Source organism: Panthera pardus, unplaced genomic scaffold (genome assembly GCF_024362965.1).
Source record: "Panthera pardus isolate Hobbes unplaced genomic scaffold, ASM2436296v1 HiC_scaffold_3, whole genome shotgun sequence".
Classification (NCBI taxonomy): domain Eukaryota; kingdom Metazoa; phylum Chordata; class Mammalia; order Carnivora; family Felidae; genus Panthera; species Panthera pardus.
In genome coordinates this window covers 26,731,072-26,753,715 of record NW_026526876.1, presented here as the reverse complement: position 1 = coordinate 26,753,715, position 22,644 = coordinate 26,731,072, and the positions used below count along the sequence as shown (strand labels likewise).

The 22,644-nt window shown below is 48.0% G+C and overlaps 1 protein-coding gene across 8 annotated transcripts in view; it reads right to left on the bottom strand.

Annotated features, from left to right (window-relative positions):
- PITPNC1 (phosphatidylinositol transfer protein cytoplasmic 1) overlaps positions 1-22,644 on the bottom strand; it is a 267,954-nt gene that overhangs the window by 24,498 nt on the left and 220,812 nt on the right. The window lies entirely within an intron of this gene.

Sequence of the window (22,644 nt, the reverse complement as noted above, 5' to 3'; positions counted from 1 at the left end):
TAGGTTCGATAAACTTTACAAAAAAAATTTTTTTTAGGTCCAACCCATTACTGGGTGTGTAAATTTGGACAATTGCTCAACAATGTGTATAAATATCTAAGAGCTAAGCATATGCACCTACCTATGACCCGACAATTCAATTTCTAATGGGTGCATTTGTCCATCAAAAGACTGTACTTGAATATTCACAACAGCTTAAAAAAAATTTTTTTAATGTTTATTTATCTTTGAGAGAGAGAGAGAGAGAGAGAGAGAGAGACAGAGCACAAACAGGGAAACGCAGAGAGAGAGGGAGACACAGAATCTGAAGCAGGCTCCAGGCTCCGAGCTGTCAGCACAGAGCCCAACGTGGGGCTTGAACTCACGGACCGTGAGATCGTGACACGAGCCAAAGTCGAACACTTAACATAATGAGCCACCCAGGTGCCCCCAAAATATATAAAATATTTAAAAACAAAGAAACAAATAAATAAGAAAGATTAAAAAAGTTGTTTTAATGTTTAACCATTTAATATTTCCTCAATGATTGCCATGTGGAAATCAGCTTCTGATTTTTAATTTTTTAATTTTTTATTTAAAAAGAAAATTTTTTTTAATGTTTTATTTATTTTTGAGACAGAGAGAGACAGAGTACGAGCAGGGGAGGGGCAGAGAGAGAGAGAGAGAGAGAGAGACAGAATCCGAAGCAGGCTCCAGGCTCCGAGCCAACAGCACAGAGCCCGACGAGGGGCTCGAACCCACAAACTGTGAGATCATGACCTGAGCCGAAGTTGGACGCTTAACCAACTGAGCTACCCAGGTGCCCCAGCTTCTGATTTATCTCATCAGAGGATTATTTTTCAGAGAGACCTCAGAAGAAATGTGTGAATTAATAAAGTAAGAGAAAATGCATATATACACCTAAAAATATTTTTATTTATTTTCCCAGCTTAGAGTTAGTAACAGATAACACTGTGTAGGCTTAAGGTGTACAACGTGTATGATTAAAAAAAATGTTTAAAAATTTATGTAGGAGAGAATTTTCGTTAACACACAGAAGACTTTGCTCTGGGGATTACTGTCCAGCTCTGTTTCGGGGCTCCCCTCTACCACAACCCTGCCCCCGCTCAGGGGGATGTAGGAATTGGGAGGAAATGAGCCCCCCAAACACAGCAGAGGCCACAAGATAAAGCAGAATGAGGCTCCCCCCACCGCCCCGTCCAAGAGAGACCTGGGGACCCTGTGCAGGAAGGGAGGTAGTCTGAGCCACGGAACTGGATTATCTCGGGCTGCCCAGCCCTTTTAACTCAGCCTGGACTGTGCCTCAGGGGTAGGTCCAGCAGGTGCAAGCAGGATCCTTACAACTAAAGAGAGTGTTCACTGGGGTCTGGCTGAGGCTCTGGCAGGGACGTCTGGCTTGGCTCTGAGGGGCTGGCAGGCTGCCCCTGCCTTTCTTTACTGGCGTGCCTCCTGCGGACAAGACTTTGGCTGCGGTGGCCACTCCCAGAACTGTGGCTCCCCCAGAAAACACAGCACAACCCCGAGACCAACTCCCACACGAGGCTGATGCCAGGCCCTCAGCGACGTCCAGGCAGAGCCCACAGCCTCCCTGCCCCTGTGGCCTCTGTCTCTCGCCGACATTCCCCATGCTGCTGCCAGAGTGACCTCCCAAATGAAGACTTAATCCCATTGCTGCCTTCCTCAAAATCCGTCTACAGCACCATGACTTCAGGATAACATTAAAATGCCTGGCATGAAATACAAGGCCCTTTATGATCTTGCCTACCTTTCTAGCAGCTCTTCTGGACCACTGTTCCAAAGCCACACCTTTCCCTTCAGCCTTATGAAGCTCCTGCATCCCCATGCTCCAGGGCTCCAGAACCTTCTAGGCAAGTGTCAGTTCTTCTTCCTGAAATTTTTTCTCCCCAGCCAACTCCTCCACTTTGCCTCACTCTTCTTTTCCTTCTGTAAGACTCAGCTTGAGGGTCCCCTCCTCCCAGAACACTGTCCTATGTGGTTCCGAATGAACACTCCTCCTTTATGCTTCCAAAGCCTCTTCTGCCATGAACCTGGCAGGTGGGAAGGACTCTCATCATTGGTGTGCTTGCCCATTTCCACAAGACCACAGTCATCTTGAGCCCAGTGGATGCTGAATGCCCATGATGCTGGTACACAACACATGCTGAATAAATGTTTGTTGAATGAATGCCTGAATTGTTTGGACCCACCACACACACACATGGCTGGGCATCACCATCTCAGCTACATTTGGGTAAATCTTAAAGTGAAAGACAGGTGAAAAATGCTATGTGCACCATTACAACTGCCGGCAAGCATGTGAAAAAATTAGAACCCTCACACCTTGAGGATGGGAATATAAAATAGTGTGGCCACTTTGAAAAACGACTGGGTAGTCCCTCGAAAGGTTAATACGGAGTGAATTTGGCTCTGCCATTCCACTCCAAGATACCTCCCCAACAGAACTGAAACCTATGTCCATGCAAAACCTTGCACATGAATGTTCAAATTCCTAATAGGCAAAAAATAGAAACAACCCGAGTGTCCATCATCTGATGAATGGATACGCAAAATGTGGTCCATCCATACAATGGAAGATTATCCAGCCATTAGAAGGAATGAGGTACTGATCCATGCTCTAGCACGGATGAACTTCAAAACACATTACAATAAGCGGAAGAAGCCAGTCATCAAAGGCCACATCGCATAATTCCATTTATCTGAAATATCCAGAGTAGACAAATCTACAGAGAAAGAGAGCAGAGTAGTGGCCTGAGCTGGGGTGAGCTGCTATGGAAACAGAGTTTCTCTTGGGGCTGATGAAAATGCTCTAAAATCAGGTTTAAGGTGACGGCTGACAACTCTATAAATATGCTAAAAGCCATTTAACTGTACCCCTTAAATGGGTGAACGTTATGTAAATTATGTATCGACAAAGCTGTGAAAAACACACCAATGCAGTATAAAAATGCCACGTGCTACCTTAGTCGGATTTTTCAGGGTATGTACTAGTTCTGAGATTCCTGAAAGTCCTGCATAAAGTAATATTATAACAGTCATTATCCTAAGCATTTACTGAACGCACAATGTGGGCACAGTAGAGAACCAGATATTACATTATGCTCTCCCTTGACCTGGTTTCTTTGCCCTGAGGGGTGTGGGAGGGCAGCAGCAGCAGCTCTGTGTGTGTGGTGTGTGTGTGTGTGTGTGTGTGTGTGTGCGCGCGCGCACGCGCGCGCGCGTGCACATTCGCACGCCCTGGAAGGTGTGGGCTGTGTGTGGTCACAGAGCTCTACTTGGCTGATTTCCATTCCTTGACCTTCCCCCGGGTCCCTCATTGGCATCGGTTGCAGGAAGACATTGGGCCTGGAGGTAGCAGGGACCAGAGCGGGACAAATATATAATTAATGGAATACTCAATTGGCAAAAGAGATTCTGAAAGAGAGAAGGAAAAGAGAAGGCACAGTAAGTATCCCATAGGAATAAGTGTTCTGTGGAAGGAATAGCTGTAGATTGGAGTATGGGTAGCATTTTCGAATCTTTGATACCAATATTGTCACGCTGTGTTTTTATCACCCGAACCAGCCCAGAAACGACTACTGAAATATACATACAGGCCTGGAAAGATTATGTTAATTTAATAATAACATGATTCAGGAAAAAGGCACAGGCCTAGGGTCTGGTTCACGGCAAGCGTTCAACTGACGTTAGCTATTACGGTACTCCGAAGGCAGTCTCAGATGTGTTTGAGTAACATGCCCAATCCTGCAGTCAAGGGCAGAGCCACTGATGCTTTTCCAAAGTACCCTGGAATTGCTGGTAGGAGATTTGATGGTTTAAGGCCACGGGACTAATTCCTGCCTACCCCATGTTCCTACAGTCTACAACGCCATTGAGAATAGAAAGAGAAAACCAATAAATCAAGAGGTATCACCAGGGAGTCTCTGGTGGATAATCTCCAAAGATGGCCTCCAGCAGTTCCTTCCCTCTCTGTGCCAGTATGCTGTTCCTCCCACCAAGAGATGGAGGCTACCTCCCCTCACTTTGAATCTAGGTTGGCCTAGGTCATGCTCTGACCAATTGCAAATGGCAGAAGAGAAACTGCGTCAGTTCAGGCCTCTAAAGGAAGCTAGTAACCGGATGCCTGACACAACGTACGGAGTCTGGTCTGATTACCCTGAGCCCACCATGTTGGGGGGAAGCCCAAGATGGCCTTGCGGAGAAGTGCCCACCCATTCCAGCTAAGAAGCCAGCAGCCATGCGAGGGAACAGGTCAAATTGGATATTTCAGTCCAAACATACATCGTGAGGAACAGAAGATCTGCCCAGTTAAGTCTCGTCAAAAAATTTACAGCTGCCACGTACTCAATGTGAGTTAACAGACAGGAGCTGGAGTTAAACAGGGAGGCTTGGTTTCTTTCGCCACCCGCCTACTAACTTTCCAACAAAAGGCAAATGAGGAGTATAATTGTCAGCACGTGGACAGTAACTATCCTTTTTAAAAAAAATTTTTTTTACGTTTATTTATTTTTGAGAGACAGAGAGCACGAGGTGGGGAGGGGCAGAGAGAGAGGGAGACACAGAATCCGAAGCAGGCTCCAGGCTCTGAGCCGTCAGCACAGGGCCCGACGTGGGGCTCAAACCCGCGAAACGCGAGACCATGACCTGAGCCGAAGTCGGACGCTTAACCGACTGAGCCACCCAGGTGCCCCTGGACAGCAGCTAGCTTGAAGCTTAGAAGACATGGCCTCCATGCTTTGGCCGACCAGAATACACACAGGCAAACCCCTGAGAACCTGAAAGAACGTCATCCTTCTTGAGTTTGCAAGTGGGTAATCAAACCACAGTTACGGAGCCAGCAAGTGGCGGAAGGCGGGAAGGCAACTCTCTCAGCAACGCAGACATGTGGGAGACAAAGGACCCCGCAAACAGAGCAAGGGGCCAGGCACAGGAGGTGGGGGAATGGGGTAAAAGCCATGGCTGGGGCCTGACTGCCTTCATGCGTCTCGGATCTTGTGCAGGGAGTCCGAGAGAGGCCTGAAGATGAAGGTCCTGGAGCCACCCGGCGGCGCCCTGCCCTGGTTCATGGACTAGTCTTAGCTCGCCTCTTGGGCTGGCAACTACTTGACTTTGAAATGGTACCTGTTCCCGAATCTTCATATACATTCTAGGCATAGGCTTCTCAAGAAACCAAGCGAGACTCTGCAACATTAAGCAGGGAACGCTGGTAGGTCACATTTTCCCAAACAGTGAAGAATCACAGGCCCTCACGGCAACCATCAGCTCTGAAGAAGACTGGAAAAGTAACGTCTGCACAGCGAAAACCATGCAGATGCCAACATCTATGTGTGGCTCCTGGTCACGCCACAGAAGCACTAGGTCACAAGGAGACTAGAATCCCAGCTCCCCTAATTCTAGGCCAAATGTTCTTGCCACTACATTTACTTTCAATGTTAAACAGCAAAGGGTGTTTTTGTTATAGCCAGATGCCAAAGAAGCAATTAACAATTGGGCTTTTTATGGCAACAGTGGGTTGATGTTTTTGCAAGTCTGGTGTCATATCTACAGCTGCTGATTTCATCTAGTAAATCTTATACGTGGCCTATAATTAGGGATTCACTTTCAAAGAGAGGGAGGGAGGTAAGAGAGAGGATTTACCGGAGGACTCCTTTAATCAAAACTCGAGATCTGGGGCGCCTGGGTGGCTCAGTCGGTTGAGCGTCCGATTTCGGCACAGGTCATGATCTCGCGGTTTGTGGGGTCGAGCCCGGCATCGGGCTCTGTGCTGACAGCTCAGGGCCTGGATCCTGCTTCGGATTCTGTGTCTCCCTCTCTTGCTGCCTCTCCCTGCCCCCCCCACCCCCGCGCCTCACATTCTGTCTCTCTCTCCTTCAAAAATAAATAAACATTAAAAAAAAATTTTTTAAACCCCTCAAGATCAGAAATGAACATCCAGCTGAATGCCTTTTAAGTGAGGACGGAAAAAAAAAAATCAAACCACCGGGTCTTATCTGAAATATTCTGGTCACTGCACACCTTTCTCCTTGGTCATGTTCTCCCCCTCCCCCACCCTTGCCCATGCACCCCCTAATATCCAATGCACTTGAAATCATTTTCTTCAGTTTCATTTTCTCACTTGAGTTTGTGAACATAAATGACTAAATCGCCCCATTCACACATCAGTTGACCTTTCTTCTAACCTTTTAAATTTTTTAAATTTCTGGTTTGTGTTTCTATAGCTTCTGTACTATTTTGGTCCTGACTCAAAAAACCTCTGTGATAGGATTCACTCATTCTTTATAAGACTTGGATTATTTTTAGGTTTTGAACTTTCATTTCTAGGTTTCTTTATTTTCAAATGAAGTTTGTAAACGCTCCACCTTCATCTCCAATATTACGAATTCCACACTTTCCCACCTTGGCTTTTTTTAAATGAGGACATCAATCACATTGGATTAGGGTCCACTCAACCTCATTTTAACTTGATTCCTTCTGTAAAGATGCTATTTCCGGGGCGCCTGGGTGGCTCAGTCAGTTAAGTGTCTGACTCTGGCTCAGGTCATGATCTCGTGGTTGGCGGGTTTGAGCCCCGCGTCAGGCTCTGTGCTTGCTATCAGTGCAGAACCTGCTTTGGGTCTTCTGTTCCCCTCTCTCTGCCCCTCCCCCACTTGGGTGCTCTCTCTTTCTCTCCCAAAAATAAAAAAACATAAAAAAAAAAAAAAAAGGATGCTATTTCCAAATAAGCTCACATTCTCAGGTGCCAGGGGGTTAAGGGCTTCAACATATCTCTTCTGGGGGACACAACCCAGCCCACACCAGTGGGTCATAATTTTCACAAGGCAAATCTTACAGGGTCCCCTGTAACTAGCTCTCGCGTAGCATGCCCACTCACTGGGTCACGGAACAATGAACCTCGCGCCCTGGCTGTGGGTGGATCCACGGGCTGCCGGGGAAGCAGTGCTCTTGCCTCCAGGCTGCTTGATGTACGGCTCCTGGAGCCCAGCAGCTGGCTGGGGGGCTGGGATCATGTCAGGCTGCAAGTTCCTCTGGCTGGGGGCTTCTAAATTCATCTCCGATGAGAGCTCTGGCTCCGGAGTCTGCTGGTACTCCCCAGGCTTGGCACATGGCAGATCGGGCCCTCGTAGTGAGTTACAGCCCATCTGTGTGGAGGGAGGTAATCTCCCAAGCCAGACGGACCAAATTGGTGAAGGGAAGGAAAAATTCTTCCTCTGACTTTCAAGGTCTTCCAGTTGGACTAAGAATTCAATTTACATGAGACAGATTAACAGGAGGAAAAAACCCAAAGTGTTATTATGTGCGCACAGAGGGCCAATAAGGAAATTGAGGCCTGAAGAAATTACCAAGATATCTATATCTATATATAGATAGATAGATAGATAGATAGATAGATATGTATTTTTTTCCCCCAATGTTTATTTATTTTTGAGAAAGAGAGACAGTGTGAGCAGGGGAGGGGCAGAGAAAGGGAGACACAGAATCTGAAGCAGGCTCCAGGCTCGGAGCGGTCATCACAGAGCCCAATGCAGGGCCTGAACTCACGGACTGCAAAACCATGACCTAAGCTGAAGTCAGACACTTAACTGAGCCACCCAGGCGCCCCTGTTTTCATAAATTTTACACAAAGAGAATAAATCTGTGAGGGATTGACAGGACAGAGAAAACTTTGGGAGCTTCAGTTAGGAAGGTATTCTAAACAGAATTTGGGCTGGGGTAGTAAATACACAAAAACGTAACAAGGGCTGTTTACACAGCCTTCTGCACCCTGAATTTCCCACCTCTGGTGATAAGGAGGTCTCTCTACTTCCTGATGAGGCTACCTTTCACAAGGGAGATTGATTTCCTGCATTCGGGGGACAGAGAAGGGTCTGAGTGTCCTCCTTTTTTTTTTTAAAGATTTTATTTTTTTTCAAGTAATCTCCACACCCAATGCAAGGCTTGAACTCACAACCCTGAGATCAAGCGTTGCATGCTCTACCAACGGACTCAGCCAGGTGTCCTGGAGTGTCCTTCTTGCACAGCCAATCTCTTAAGTAACTTTTATTTAAAATAACCAAATGCCAAATTGGCACATTTGGAACAGCCTGCCCTTGGCCTCCACATTGGCCACCCCTTCCATGCAGGCACATCTTCTTTAGGAGGCTTCCTCTCCCTGGAGTCACTCACGCCTCCAGGCTTCATCCATCTTGCACTTGGACAAAGCAGAACAAAGGCGAAGCCGAGGGCCTCTTCATTAGTGCAGTCCTTTCGAGACTGTGTCTCTTTGTTTGTTAGAATCAGTCTCACATCCGGGAGGTGCAAGGAGGAGCCCCCAGGAGGTCCTGGCCTGGCTGGGGCTCAGCTAGCATCTCAGAGGCAATATTATCAGTCTACATTCACTGAGATTTAAAGTCTCCATGATTAATTATGCTTTCAATGTGAACCACAAAGGACTAAATCCAACGGGGGCTTGCCCTGTTAATTGAAATTAGAAGTTTTTGATAAATGTTAAATGAAATAGGGCTAAGCAGTAACTGGGTAGGAATTGTTACATTATGTAACTACAACGCTCAGTCCTAAAATAGGGATGAACTAACAACACTTATCGGACTTTTTTTCCTGCATTCTTGGAGTCTTGAAGGCTCCAAAGTGATGAATATATCCTCATTCCCCATCAATGAATGGCATTTCAACCAGGTAAAATTCGGCTCTGAATTTGGACTCAGATTCCTTGAACTTGAATCCTAAAAGGAATGCACATAAAAAATTAAGGAGCTTTCAAAGCAGCCAGTCACAACAGACCACATATTAAAGGATCCCATTCAGATGAAATATCTTGAACTGGGAAATCTACAGAGACAAAAAGATTAGGGGTTTCCTAGGGCTGGGGTGGGATCGGGGCGGGGGGGGTAAAAAAGCCGGGTGTGTGTGTGTGTGTGGGGGGGGGGGGTGATAGTTAAAGCATGCAGGGTTTCTTTTTGAGGTGATGAACATGTCCTAAATTTGATTGTGATGATGGCTGCCCATATCTGTGAATACACTGAAATCCATCAAATTGGCCACTTGAAATGGGTCATTGTATGGTATGTGAACTCTTTCTCAATAAAGCTGTTGAAATAAGCAAAACAAAACTAAGGAGCTTTCAGAGTGCGTTCCGAGAAGTGACCTAAAACTTTACTTAAAAGGTCAACTGCTGTGCATCAGCTTAAAAAAAAAAAACCAAACAACAACCCTAAATGCAAATTGTAGCCACAAGCAGCCAATTCTTGCTTTGTTAGCAGTTAATACCTAAAGTGCTATTTTTAAAGCATTTGCTCTTGGCACTCGAGTATACCACAAACGCCGAGTGATTTGTGCTATTCCTCTGCAAAGTGACTCTCTTAAAGGAGCCTGACTTATAAAGTGCTACTGACATGCAGAAAGGCAGAGAAAAGGGGGGATGTAGTGGGGAGGCGTTTTGGTGTGTGTTCTGAGCCCTTCTCAGTTATAATTCAGTGCCAGAAAAACTCAAAACTCTACTGGAGGAGGGAGCATGAGAATGGAAAATATGAGCACAAACCACAAAATAATTTAATAGTCGGTGGTCTCCAGCTGGAAGGGTAACCACTGTTGATGCCTGTTAGGACCGAGGGAGAAGATTAAGTCCAAAGAAAATCCTCAGAGGTGATCAGAAGAAAGAGAGGCTGGAAGGAAAAATAACCATGCTAGCTAATGTTTATTAGATGCTTCCTGTGCACCACAGCCAGGGTCAAGCACTTTATAGATACACTTTTCCTTTTCATCTTTATATAATAAGAGACCTATTTTGAGGTGACTTAGGGTGAGGTCCCCAGATGGCCTCAGAATGGAGCTGGTTACAGGAAGCTCTCGTGCTGAGGGTGGAAACCCTCAGGCCCACCCACTGACCTTTGGGGAGGGAGAAAGGGGGGCTGAAGATTGAACTAGAAAAACTCTTGACAAGATCTGGAGAGCTCCCTGTGGACACAGGGATGCGCTGGGGGGTGTGGCATGCCCAGAGAGCGCAGGGAAACTCTGCACCTCCCCCCACCCATACCTCGGTCTGTGCCTCTTTTCCATTTGGTTGTTCCTGAGCTGTACCCTTTGTAATAAACTAGTAAACTTAAGTAAAGTGTTTTCCCGAGTTCTGCGAGCCTTCCTAGCAAATTTTCCAACCAGAGGAGGAGGCTGTGGGAAGCCCTGACTTGTATGCGTGGTCCCGGACTTGTGACGGGCGTCTACAGTGGGAGTGGCCTTGGGGGACCGAGCCCTTGAACTTGTGGGGTCTGACGCCAACTCCAGGTAATGTCAGAACTGAACTGAATTGTCGGACACCAGGTCAGTGTGGCAGAACTGGAGCAACAGTTGGTCTCAGGGCAAATATACCAGAATTCTCCGGACAAATCTCTAAAACAGTACACGATAATCTTCGTTTTGCATGAGGACCAAGGGAATGTCTGCATCCTATTCCCAGACGGACTCGCCCACATTTCCACCCCAGCTCCCACCATGGGCTCCTTCCAAAAGCCCCCTCCTTCAGAAATCTCCAGATGGGCAGTAGGCATCAATGTCTATGTTCCCCTACAAACTTCTGGGGCCACTTTTCAGTCTCGCCCCTGTCCCATAGGGTGGCAGTGCTACGGCTGGACCTGGAGGTTTGCAGCTTGGCAAAGAGTCAGCTTTTTTGCAGATGTCCCAATTTCTGTAATTAATGCCCTCCGAACACTCCCTTCACAAGGCTTTGGGGTTAGGCAAGAAGTGTACCCCCAATGAACTCTCCTCCCCCCTCTCCAAATACAGACTAGAAGCAGGGCAGGGGGGCAGGGGAGTGGGGTGGGAAGACGGATGGCCCGGCCATGATGAGAGGGCCAGCTGGGCCACCTCAGTCCCAGCCCTGGGGAGAACCTGGCCTCGGTGATTAGCACCTGCCCGTGGAATGTGGAGTCATAACCCCTTTGTCCCCAGCTTTGGGCCTGGCTCCCATTTCTAGAGCAACCAGAGACGGCTCCCTAAAATCCTGTTACATAACACTAACCTGTTCCTTTCAGCACTAACACATATGACTTTATATTTTTAAGATCACCTTATCAAAACCAGTACGGTCACTCAAGGGCACATTGCAAAGAACCCCCGTCTTACTGTGTGTGACAGTGAGGCCAGGCACCAGCTCTCCTAAGAGCCCATGAGGCAAGCTCTGCTCAAAAAGGAGGGTGGTTCAGACTTGGCTCGGTTTGCAGCCTTTGAACTGGGATTGCTTGCTGTGGACTGTCCCTGCTCACCCTGCTTTTAGCAGTGCTGTTTGGACACAGGCTATGACGCATGAGGAGCCTTGATCCATACCGAGGACATACAATTTGGCCCTTAGATAGCTTGATAAATCAAAAGCTTGTAATAGACTAACAAATATTCTTGATGAGTTGCAACATGGCAACAGCAATCAGCACTGGATTAACTGTCCCTAAATCGAGCTTGCCTTTCATGTACTGTATTATTTTGGGAAACCTGGACCTCCAACTTGAAGAGAAACCAGGATAGAGATGTTCACTCAGCCAATCAATCTGTAATTTGAAGGCAATACAGGATTTCCATTTTTAAAACTGGAGGAGATTTCAGACATATTTTAACTTTAGGACCCATTTCATTTTTCCAAATATAATATTATTGGGAATCCCAATACATTTATAAGGCAGGTGAAAGTGACAAGTGGAGTCCTAGGGCTATTTCAACCTTTATTGTTTGACACAATGCATTGCATTATTTACTGGGCCCAGAAGCACCTCTGAGGGGCGCAAGGTTCTGTGGAACCGAACTAAGGAGGCAACAGAAAAGGCTTTGGAATGAGACACGCCTGGGTTCGAATTTCTGTTCTAGCAACGACTACCTGCGTAAACCTGGGCAGGTTATTTAACTTCAAGACTGTCGGGGTGCCTGGGTGGCTCAAGTCAGTTAAGTGTCCAACTTTGGCTCAAGTCACGATCTCATGGCTTGCGAGTTTGAGCCCCGCCTTGGGTTCTGTGCTGACAGCTCAGAGCCTGGAGCTGTTTCAGATTCTGTGTCTCCCTTTCTGCCCCTCCCCTGTTCACACTCTGCACTCTGTCTCTCTCTCTCTCTCTCTCTCTCTCTCTCTCTCAAAAATTAATAAACATTAAAGAAAACAAAAAACCAAAAACTTCAAGACTGTTGTGGGGATGATAGGGTGAGAAAAGGAATGTTTTCCAAACTGGGGTCTGGAGAGATCTCTTTAGGGGCTAGGACATCTTTTTTTTTTTTTCTTTAATGAGTCCCCGCATTACCTAGTTATAGGAAGGCCAGTTTTTATTTTTTCCAGTCTAGGTTTGTTTTGTCCAATCCACTATTTTCTAGAATATTCACAAAGAGGAAAATTTCCCCCAAAGATGTAAAATGGAGTGCTAGCAGATCAATAAACCTAAGGGGAGTTAAAAAGGCCCTTTCTCTTGCCCAGTCTTTCCCCCAAATCTTCCATTCATATGATCAGCGAGACTCGGGGCTAAAAGGTACATTTAGAGACGAAACCAATTGAGTGTTCTTCAAAGACAGACAACAGTTGTACCTCCAGCTTTAACCGAAGGAACCAGCTTGGTGTGGGGGAAGCTCAGTCTGCAAGCCTGGACAATTCGGGGTCTAAATCGAGGTTGTGGAAACTTCCAGCAAGTTATTTAAGATTCTCTGAGCTTCGGTTTCCTTATTTATAAAATGGAGGCAGTATCTATTCTATTGGATTGTCAGGCTTAAGTGACATAACTGAATAAAAACAACTTAGCTATGACTTTTATTTTTCTCAAAAGTTAGTCCTTGGCCCTCTAGGTCTGGGTCTAGCACTTCTGTGAGAAATCTGCTGAAACTTCTGAGGCCCAAATGAATGAGCTGGTAATTGTAGGTCTTTCTCTGGGCCCCTTAAGACGGAGACAGGCAACTTAATAACACCTATTCTTTCCTGGATATTTTTGGAGCAGAAGCTGAACAGTTGTACTTGGGAGTCTGAATAAAGAGAAGGAGTGGAGGAGAGAATCACAGGGTCACGTCTTGTCTCTCAAGGGGAAAAATATGACCTCCGTCATTAGCCTTGTAGCCACAGATTCTTGGAGAGCCAACTGGGAAAAGGCCGGGACAAGACTGGGCCAAAGGGCCTGCTGGACACGGTGAGTCTTGGAGAGAGGAAATTAACTTAGATGGGGGTCAATCTGAAGCCAGTCCCCAGCTCAGAAACCATTTAGGAGGGAACCTGCACAAATGTATATTATAATTAACACCACTGGCTGGCAAGGACAACGCTGATGTGACTCCCCAGATGGTATCAGATTCTCAACAGATGGAGTGATATTCAAAGGCATTGACCCCTCCCCTTAGTAGGGAAATAGGCAGTTTTCCAGGCTTAGGTTGCTATTACCTTCTCCCTCCACAAAATCAAATAACGATAAGTTGGCAGAAAAACGTGACCACAGAAAATAAATAATAAAAAAACCCAACAGCTCGAATACAGAAAATGGAGCTCTCTTAGGCAGAGCTGCCTTACCTTGAATAGATCATAGATGTGGAAAGATACAGATACTCTTTCTCTTGGCCACCAGCTAAGCACACTAGGCCATCTGACCCCGAGACGCTGGTCAGCTCTCACCAGGAGGTCCTCCCTGATATGCCAGTCAAAAAACTACTTTCCACATGTATCACGGCAGGCAAAAGTTGGGAAGGTCTGCTCTGAGGCTATTTCCCCAAACCCGGTGTAATTTTATGTAGATCCTTGGGTCCTGTCTTACTGCGTCTCGTTTGGTAAGTCTAGGGTAGGGTCCAGATATCTGCTTTTTTTTTTTTTTTTTTTTTTTTTTAAAGGTGCCAAGGTGATTCTGACCTGATTTGGGAGCTCTGCTCTAAGGGCTAAGAAATTCTGATGCTTTAATTTAATAAAACTAAAAACAGCAGAGGCTGATGTAGCTGGTCCAAGTCCTGAGCAAGTTGTGGATTTAATGCCTGTTTTCTTAAACAGGTTCTCCACGGGACAGAATTTTTTTTTAATTTTTAACATTTATTCTTTTTTTTTTTTTTTTTTTTTTTGAGAGAGAGAGAGACAGACCGTGAGCAGGGGAGGGGCAGAGACAGAGAAGGAGACACAGAATCCGAAGCAGGCTCCAGGCTCTGAGCTGTCAACACAGAGCCAGACGCGGGGCTCGAACTCACAAACCGTGAGATCATGACCTGAGCTGAAGTCGGATGCATAACCGACTGAGCCACCCAGGGGTCCCTCCAGGGGACAGAATTGAAAAGCTCGGTTGCATCTATTCACTTTTGGCTCCTTCTTTCTTCTTTTAAAGTCTTAAAAGTTATTCTTCTAAAATACGCCTGGTAAGGAAGCCGGACAGTGACAGAATGCCCCAAACTGCCTTGGGCACCCTCTTGGACTCCGGTGCCACAGACAGCTCCAAGTTAGCACGACAGACGGTAAGCGTAACTGCTAAGGTTTCCTAGAGGTGAAGTATCAGAGACACGCGTCACTCTGGATTCAGGTGAGATAACAGCAGAAGAAATAACAACATAGTTTTTAAAAAGTCTCAGCAATAAAAAAATGGCTGTAGTTTCTGAAGGAGCTCGCTGTACCCTTAGAGGATTCTGTGATCTTGAGAACTAGAGGGATTGGAACCAACCCTCCTCTGTTTCTCTTCTCCATTCAGTCATGCCAACAGGTAAAACGCAATATGCAAACTCCCAGAGCACCATTCACGGCAGCCGCTTTCTGAAGACACATGGTTTCTACTGAGGAACCATCCCAGCAACACATCTGTAGATCTCAATGCCAGAGCCCAAGCAGGGGGAGGGGACATTTACTAAATGCTTACTATGAACCAGAGACTATGCTAGTCATTTTCTTTGTTTGTTTATGTTTATCTTATTTTTGAGAGAGAGAGAGAGAGAGTGCAGAAGGGGCAGAGAGAGAGGGGAGACACAGAATCCGAAGCAGGCTCCAGGCTCTGAGCTGTCAGCACAGAGCCCAACACGGGGCTCGAACTTACGAACCGCGAGATCATGACCTGAGCTGAAGCCGGAGGCTCAACTTGAGCCACCCAGGCGCCCCTGTCCTAATCATTTTAGTGTCGTGCCTTTCACGTCATATCATCCCATCCCATCCTGCCATCTCTCCATCCACTCATTTGAAGACACAGTAATTGGTGGCCATGCAGCACAGCACAATGACTGTAATCACTTGGGAGGCGACTGGGAGCCAGGGTCCCTTATTACCTTGGGGTTGAGTCATTTTCACACGGAAAGAATGGGTGGGAATCCCCACCCGTAGGTTCTAGAGGTTATCTTTTGCATAGATCCCTCTACAACAAGCCTAATTGTTTCTCCTTTTATGGATGTTTTGCTTGGATGAGTCCTTCCTTTTGGGGCATGGAGCCATTTCCCAAGGACTTTTTCTTCTATAAAGTAGGCTTCATGCCCAGCTTGGAGCCCAATGAGGGGCTTGAACTCCAAGGCCCTGAGATCAAGACCTGAGCTGAGATCAAGAGTCGGAGGCTTATCCGACTGAGCCACCCAGGCATCCGAGCCCCAAGGACTTTTTCTATTCAGTCGATCCAGAAGCCCGGCCTCACCATCCCCTGGAGGAGTTAGACTCTCAGGAGAGGTCACAAATGGAGTCCCGCTGCATGGTGGCTGGTGACCCCTGCTGTGAAGGCCCTCTGCTACTTGCAGAATAAAATCCAAATTCCTCAGCTTGGCATTCAAGGCTCTTCTTCCCTTCTGACTCAGTCAGTTATTCACTGACCCCTGAATAGGCACGGGGATTATTACTGCCTCTGCCCTCAATACACTGCTCTTCAACCTTACTCATCTTCAAAATTCAGTTTGCTCCCACACACGTGTGGATCAGAAGGTAATTTTTAAAAATATTTTTTAATGTTTATGTATCTTCGGGAGACAGAGACACAGAGCTTGAGTGGGGGAGGGGCAGAGAGAGACAGGGAGACACAGAATCTGAAGCAGGCTCCAGGCTCTGGGCTGATGTAGGTCTCAAACTCACGAACCATGAGATCATGACCTGAGCTGAAGTCGGGACGCTTACCTGACTGAGCCACCCAGGCACCCTTCTATTTTTTTTATTTGAGAGTGAGAGAGAGAAAGAGAGAGAGAGAGAGAAAGCCAAGTGGGAGAGAGGGGCAGAGGGAAAGAGAGAATCTTAAGCAGACTCTATGCCTAGGGCAGAGCCCAATGCAGGGCTCGATCCCACGACCCTGGGATCGTGACCTGAGCCGAAATCGAGAGTCAGACGCTCCACTGACTGAGCGAGCCACCCAGGTGCCCCATAATCTGCGGCAACATTAGAACAACACGGAAAAGATAGCACGTGAGATGCTTCCTAGAGTACTATCCCCGCAAGAGAATGGAAAGCCCTCTCAAATGTCCAGCAAACGACGAATGGCACGAGAACGGAGGAACCACACACTGGCACGTCATACAGCCCTTACAAAACCTGCCAGGGACACGTGCGCTGCCACAAACAGGCGGCAAGCTCATACGGTTCGTGAAAACGTACACGTTGCAAACGGTACAGTGTGGTGTCGTTGCACAGGGTGGGCTTATTTTCATACAATAACGTCACTTATGCATTATGGTTAAGTATACACATCAGAAACACCGACTGTAACTACAGCTATCTCTGGGATGACACATCGCAGGACATTTGTCTTTTCGATGTCATATATTCCTATGCCGTTTTTTTTGCTCTTGTTGGTGGTGGCTGTCGTTGTCGTTTACAAGGACCACATCTTACTTTGTGAACAAAGAGGAAAGAACATCATTTTTGAAAGGTCCCGCTCAGATCCCACCATTCCTCTAAAGCCTGTCTTGATCGCTTCTGTTTAGAGAGCTGCCCCCTCCTTGAAATCCTGTAGTGATGACAGAACAGAGTTTCAGGGGAGTAAACCTCAGCTGCGAAGCCTCCTGGTCCGCTGCCTCCTGCTGTTCCTTACTTAGCCTTTTATGTTGTGATACCCGGATTACAGGCTTCTTAAAAGTGAGGGTGTCCCACTTTTTCCCTTTATATCTGCTGCTCTGGCCGCTTCCAGAACTCCTCCCCTCCCCACCCCCCGCTCCAAGTCCTTTCCTCTCTAAAGCACTGCCCTCATGGAGACCCTGCCACCGAGGAGGGCTCCGGGTCCTGCGACCCGGCAGCTGATGTTAGCGTCTGGTCACCAGGGAGCACTTTGGTGGCAGAGGGTGTCCCCTCCTCTCCACGATACGGTCAGTCCAACTACCCAGAAGCCCCTGGCCCCAGTGAGTTGGAACCCATCACAAAACAGTTGCGTTACTCTCAGAAACAGACAGACGGAGGGAAGGGGGGGGAAGATGACGTCACGTACCCGGTGTGAGGCAGCTGTGTTAAGCCTGGCCATTTGGAGACAAGTGAAAATTTTTACCACCCTAAATCGCCAACATGAGGACCAAAATGAGAAGATTTTAATCTGAGGGAGCCGAGCAGTTCGGACGAAGCACTTTGTACGGAAGGGTAGAGCGAAGCGTGACAATATTTACTCATTTGGTCTCTCGGTTCCCTTTCCGCGGCCCGTTGGAACTTAGCAAACAGCATTTAATCTCTCACCCTGGGCGGTTATTGGAAGAGTTAGATGTTTCTCTCTTTGTTCTGTTCTTTTCCCTTAAGAGAGAATTCAACGGGTGTTTAGATCGGTGTGACCAATGAACGGGCTACCGGTCCAAGAAGATTCTAGAATCCAGGGGCTTACAGGCTGAGTTCAAAGGAGTCCCCTTAGGCATCCAGCTCAAGGGGAATGCTCTCAAATTCTGCCTAAAACCTCCCTGGTACTGTCCTAATTCTATTACACCACTTCGGGAGTCCATGCTTTTGGGCAGCATCACTCACATGTGCCCTTCCCAGCACCCGAGTTCCAAACATTGTAAATTTCTCCATTAAAATTATTATGCTCTAGGGGCGCCTGGGTGGCTCAGTCGGTTAAGCGTCCAACTGCAGCTCAGGTCATGATTTTGTAGTTCGTGGGTTTGAGCCCCGCGTCGGGCTCTGTGCTGACAGCTCGGAGCCTGGAGCCTGCTTCGGATTCTGTGTCTCCCTCTCTCTCTCTCTGCCCCTCTCCCACTCGCACTCTGTCTCTCTCAAAAATAAATAAACAGTTTTAAAAAAATTAAAAAAAAAAAACTATTATGCTCTAGTGGCACCTGGGTGGCTTAGTCAGTTAAGTGTCCAACTTCAGCTTAGGTCATGATCTCACGATTTGTGGTTTCAAGCCCCCATCAGGCTCCCCACTGGCTCCCGCCCCAGATTCTTTCTCTCTCCTCTCTCTCTGCTCATCCTCTGCTCGTGCTCTCTCTCTCTCAAAATTTAAAAAAAAAATTTTTTAAATTATTATGCTCTCTTTATCACTGGTAAGATGGGGACTTCTTTTACATCCCTGTAAATAAAGGGAAAGAGGAATTTCTGTCATTAAAATTTTTTTTTTTATTTTTTACTTAAAAAAATTTTTTTAACGTTTATTTATTTTTTGAGAGACAGAGACAGAGCATTAGCAGGGGAGGGGCAGAGAGAGAGGGAGTCACAGGCTCTAAAGTGGGCTCCAGGCTCCGAGCTGTCAGCAAAGAACCCAACGTGAGCCTGGAACTCATGAATTGTGAGATCACGACCTGAGCCGAAGTCAGACGCTCAACCGACCGAGCCACCCAGGCGCCCCGGAATTTCTGTCATTTAAAAAAAAAAAGATCCAGTTCAAAGGCAGAGACTAGACACAATCATGGCCTCTGTAGCCTCAGTGCCCAGCACAGAGCCTGGCACACAGTAGGCCCTTAGTGAATGCAAACTAAAAAAATTCACTAAGGAGTCTTGCTACCAGGAGCACCTGGGTGGCTCAGCTGGTTAAGTTTAAGTTTCTAACTCTTTTTTTTTAATGTTTATTTATTTTTGAGAGGGAGAGACAGAGCGTGAGTGGGGGAGGGGCAGACAGAGAGAGAGAGAGAGAGAGAGAGAGAGAGAGGGAGACACAGGATCCGAAGCAGACTCCAGGCTCCGAGCTGTCAGCACAGAGCCCAACGAACCCATGAACCGTGAGATCGTGACCTGAGCCGAAGTCGGACGCTTAACCAATTGAGCCACCCAGGCGACCCTAGGTGTCTGACTCTTGATCTCAGCTCAGGTCTTGATCTCAGGGTCATGAATTCAAGCTCTGTTGGTCTCTGTGCTGGGTGTGGAGCCTACTTAAGAAAGAAAGAGAGAGAGAGAGAGAGAGAGAGAGAGAGAAAGAAAGAAAGAAAGAAAGAAAGAAAGAAAGAGTCTTGCTACTACTGCTTTTACTAAATTTCCTTTCCTTGGATTGGTCTACAACACGGTTTCTCGACTTAGCCACTCCCGGTGTTTGGGGACGTCCTGTGCATTTGTAGGACGTTTAGCAGCGTATCCGGCCTTTCCACCCACTAGACGCCATAAGGACCCTATCCCCCGCAAGTGGTGACAATCAAAAATATCTCCAGACAGTGGCAGATGTCCCCTGACAGGAAAAATTGCCCCTCTGTGTGGGACAATGAGGCTCCCCTCTTTGCTTTACATAAATCAATGAAGATTAAAAACAACAACAACAACAAATAAAAACAAAGCACAGAAAAGTCCTCTATGTGTAAACTTAGCTCTGGCAGGTAATTACGTTCCCTGCTCCTTTCTACGCAAGGCATGTCTGAACATTTAGAAGCATATGCCCATATGCCACCCCCCCCCCCAACATTTGTGTCCCTGGTGGAGAGCTGTGGGGGGGCAGCACCCTGGAGGCCAACACAGACATCACCGTCTCTGGTCAATCAAGGACACAGAGCGCGGACTCTACCTTAAGCCAACACCAACGGCCTCCGAGCTAGAGCTCTCTAAGCTCGACTCTGGGAATTGGCCGGGCCGGACCAGTCCCGTAGGCTGGGTGTTGAGATGTGTTCCTGCGCCCCCCAAACTGCCAACTCAGCTTTGCAGGCCCGGGCTCCCGGCCTGTGTCCTCTGCAGGCACGCTTTTGACATATTGTACGGAGTTCCTCATTCCTGGGCTGGGATCTTCACCTTGAAGCCTTGGCAGAGCATGAGAGGGTTGGGATGGAAATCTTGGCAGGGGAAAGAACCCACATATCAAGTGCCTGACAAGCACAACCTGTTCGGATTTTGGTTTCACTTCCCCTCTCCTGCTTTGGGGGGTGATAATGTGACTTGATGCAAAGAGCTTTATGACTGATGGGGGCGGGCCCTTGGTGGGGCTGTGCTGAGGTGAATGGAGGTGCTCCCCGTTTCTGGGAAATGGCGCTGTTTTGTTTTGTTTTGTTTTGTTTGCAGAGTCTTGCAATGGTCATGAGAACAAAACCTGAGGCTAAGAGGCTCTTGGGGGTTGAAGCTCAGGCCCTTGGTGTGGCGAGGAGACAGCAGCACTGCAAAACGAGAATAAGGAGAGCACCGTGTTGTCACCTGATCCGAGTCTCCAGAGCGTCCTTCTCAATCTCTGGTGAGTGGTGGCACAAGGCTCCGCCAGGCGGAGGGCACCCAGTGGAAAATTCCCAGCTCCAGTCACCTTAACGAAGGGAGGCACTCTCGCCTCTCGTGTGGCTCGGAGGTTTCCAGGGAGAAACGGGAGGAGGAAAGCAAACGCTTCAGGCCGCTGCCTCGGCCTGGACAGTGGTGCGTGTGACCGGAGCTGGGAGGAGACGGGTGACCCACATAGCCCTGGTCTGAATGCATAAGCATCAAAAATCGCAGAACGCAGTCGGCCCACGAGCGCCTGAGCTTTCTCCGTGGAAAACGTGCTCCTATTTATGATGCTGACACAGCCAACTCGGCTGCCCCGGCTTTCACTTATTCATTCAACAACCGTCTGCCACGTGCTGGCCGTGGACTAGCTGGGCAGGTACGGTGATGGGAGAAGACGGCTCTTGCTTTCGCGGGTGGGGTGGGGTGCCCAGGAAAGGCCCCAGTGGAGAAGTTCGCCAGCTGAGTGGCGCAGAGGTGGGGAGCACCGGGGAGTGGAGAGGGCGGAGGGCCCTGCTAAGGCACGGGGCTTCCTCCCAGCCAGTGAGGGGGTCTGAAGCAGAGCATGACAAGGTCAGTCATTTTAGAAGAAAGCTCTTGCGGTGGGGAGGAGGATGTGAATTATTTAGGGTGCCCAGGGGAAACTTATTTGGAAGTGGTTTGCCTTCCGAATCGGCCCCTTCCCTTGTTCCCAGCCCCTGGCTGATGACACACAACCAAATGAGCCTAGGACACTCCCTTCTGTCCCTTCACGTGGGTTCCTATGCGGTCTGGAGCCTGGAAGCGGAATGATGTGGGGTTGGGGTCACGAGGGAGTCCCACGGAGCATACTTTCCCTAAGATTTTGTCGGGGGCTCCCGATTACGCCTCTTCCTTTGTGGTCTAACTGCTAGGGCAAGTGAGGAAGAATTCCACCTGCAGTGTGGGCCAGGGATCCTCCGGGAAGGGGTACCTGATGGAAAGCGTGCAGGGCTGAGCGCTCCGGAGCCCCTTTCTTCCACAGCCGCTAAGAAATCCTGAGACTCCGGGACAGGCAGGGCTGGCTCTGCGTGGGAGCCAGAGTGGCAGGCTGGGAGAGCTGGATCCCAAGTTCCGTTCATCTCCAGTGACCATTTCCCTATCTAGGGCAGGGTTTCCCTAGGGTGTCACTAGCCTCGGCACGAGCGACATTTGGGGCCAGGTAATTCCCTGTTGGGGGCAGGGGGCACTGTCCTGTCCATTATGGTATCTTTAGCAGCATCTTTGTCCTCCACCCATCAGCTGCTGGTAGCGTCCCCAAGTCGGGACAATCAAAAATGTCTCCAGATACTGGAAGCATCCTTGTGGGGTGAACTCCCCCAGCTGACAGCCACCGCTCTATGGGACAGTATTCCATTCTTATCTTATCGGACCTCCCGGCAGCGCTCAGGGCAACGGGTCACTCGCTTCCTCCTGAAACTTCTATTCCTTCGTGCACTCTCCGTGTCTTCCTTCCAACTTTCTGCCCGGTTCTTTAGATTCCTGGGGCCTTGCCATCTTCTTCCTGATCTCCAAATGCAGCCCCCTCCCTCAATGCTGGTACTCAAACTCATTTCCTGCTTATACTTTATGCTTTTTCCCTCTCATTCATCCCCAGGATTTTCCAAATATTCCCGCATCTGCCACCAGCCCAGATTTCTCTAGTCTACGCTCTAGACTCATTTCTCTGTGCTTTGGATGTCTCGCTGGCATCGCAAAATCCATCTATCTTTCTCAGAAATCCACTCTTCAACCCTGTCAACTTGTTGTCCGATCCATTAAACCTTAAGGTCATCCTGACACCTGCTTTTCTCTCATCTTCACATCCAGTGCATGACCGATCCCGGTCAATTCTACCTTCAAAATCGCCCCCAAAACCATCTGTTTCCAACCACCCTAGTTCAAACCACCCCATAAGGTGAAAAACCAATAATGCAGATAACTCCAATGGCCTCAGTGGTTTCCTGACTTCTGCTGTGCTTCTCTCCAGTCCATTTTCCATCCCGAGAAATCTTTCATAATTTTTTACAATGTTTCTTTCTTTATTTTTGAGACAGCACACACGAGCAGGGGAGGGGCAGAGAGAGAGAGGGAGGGAGAAAATCCCAAGGAGTCTCCATGCTGTCAGCGCC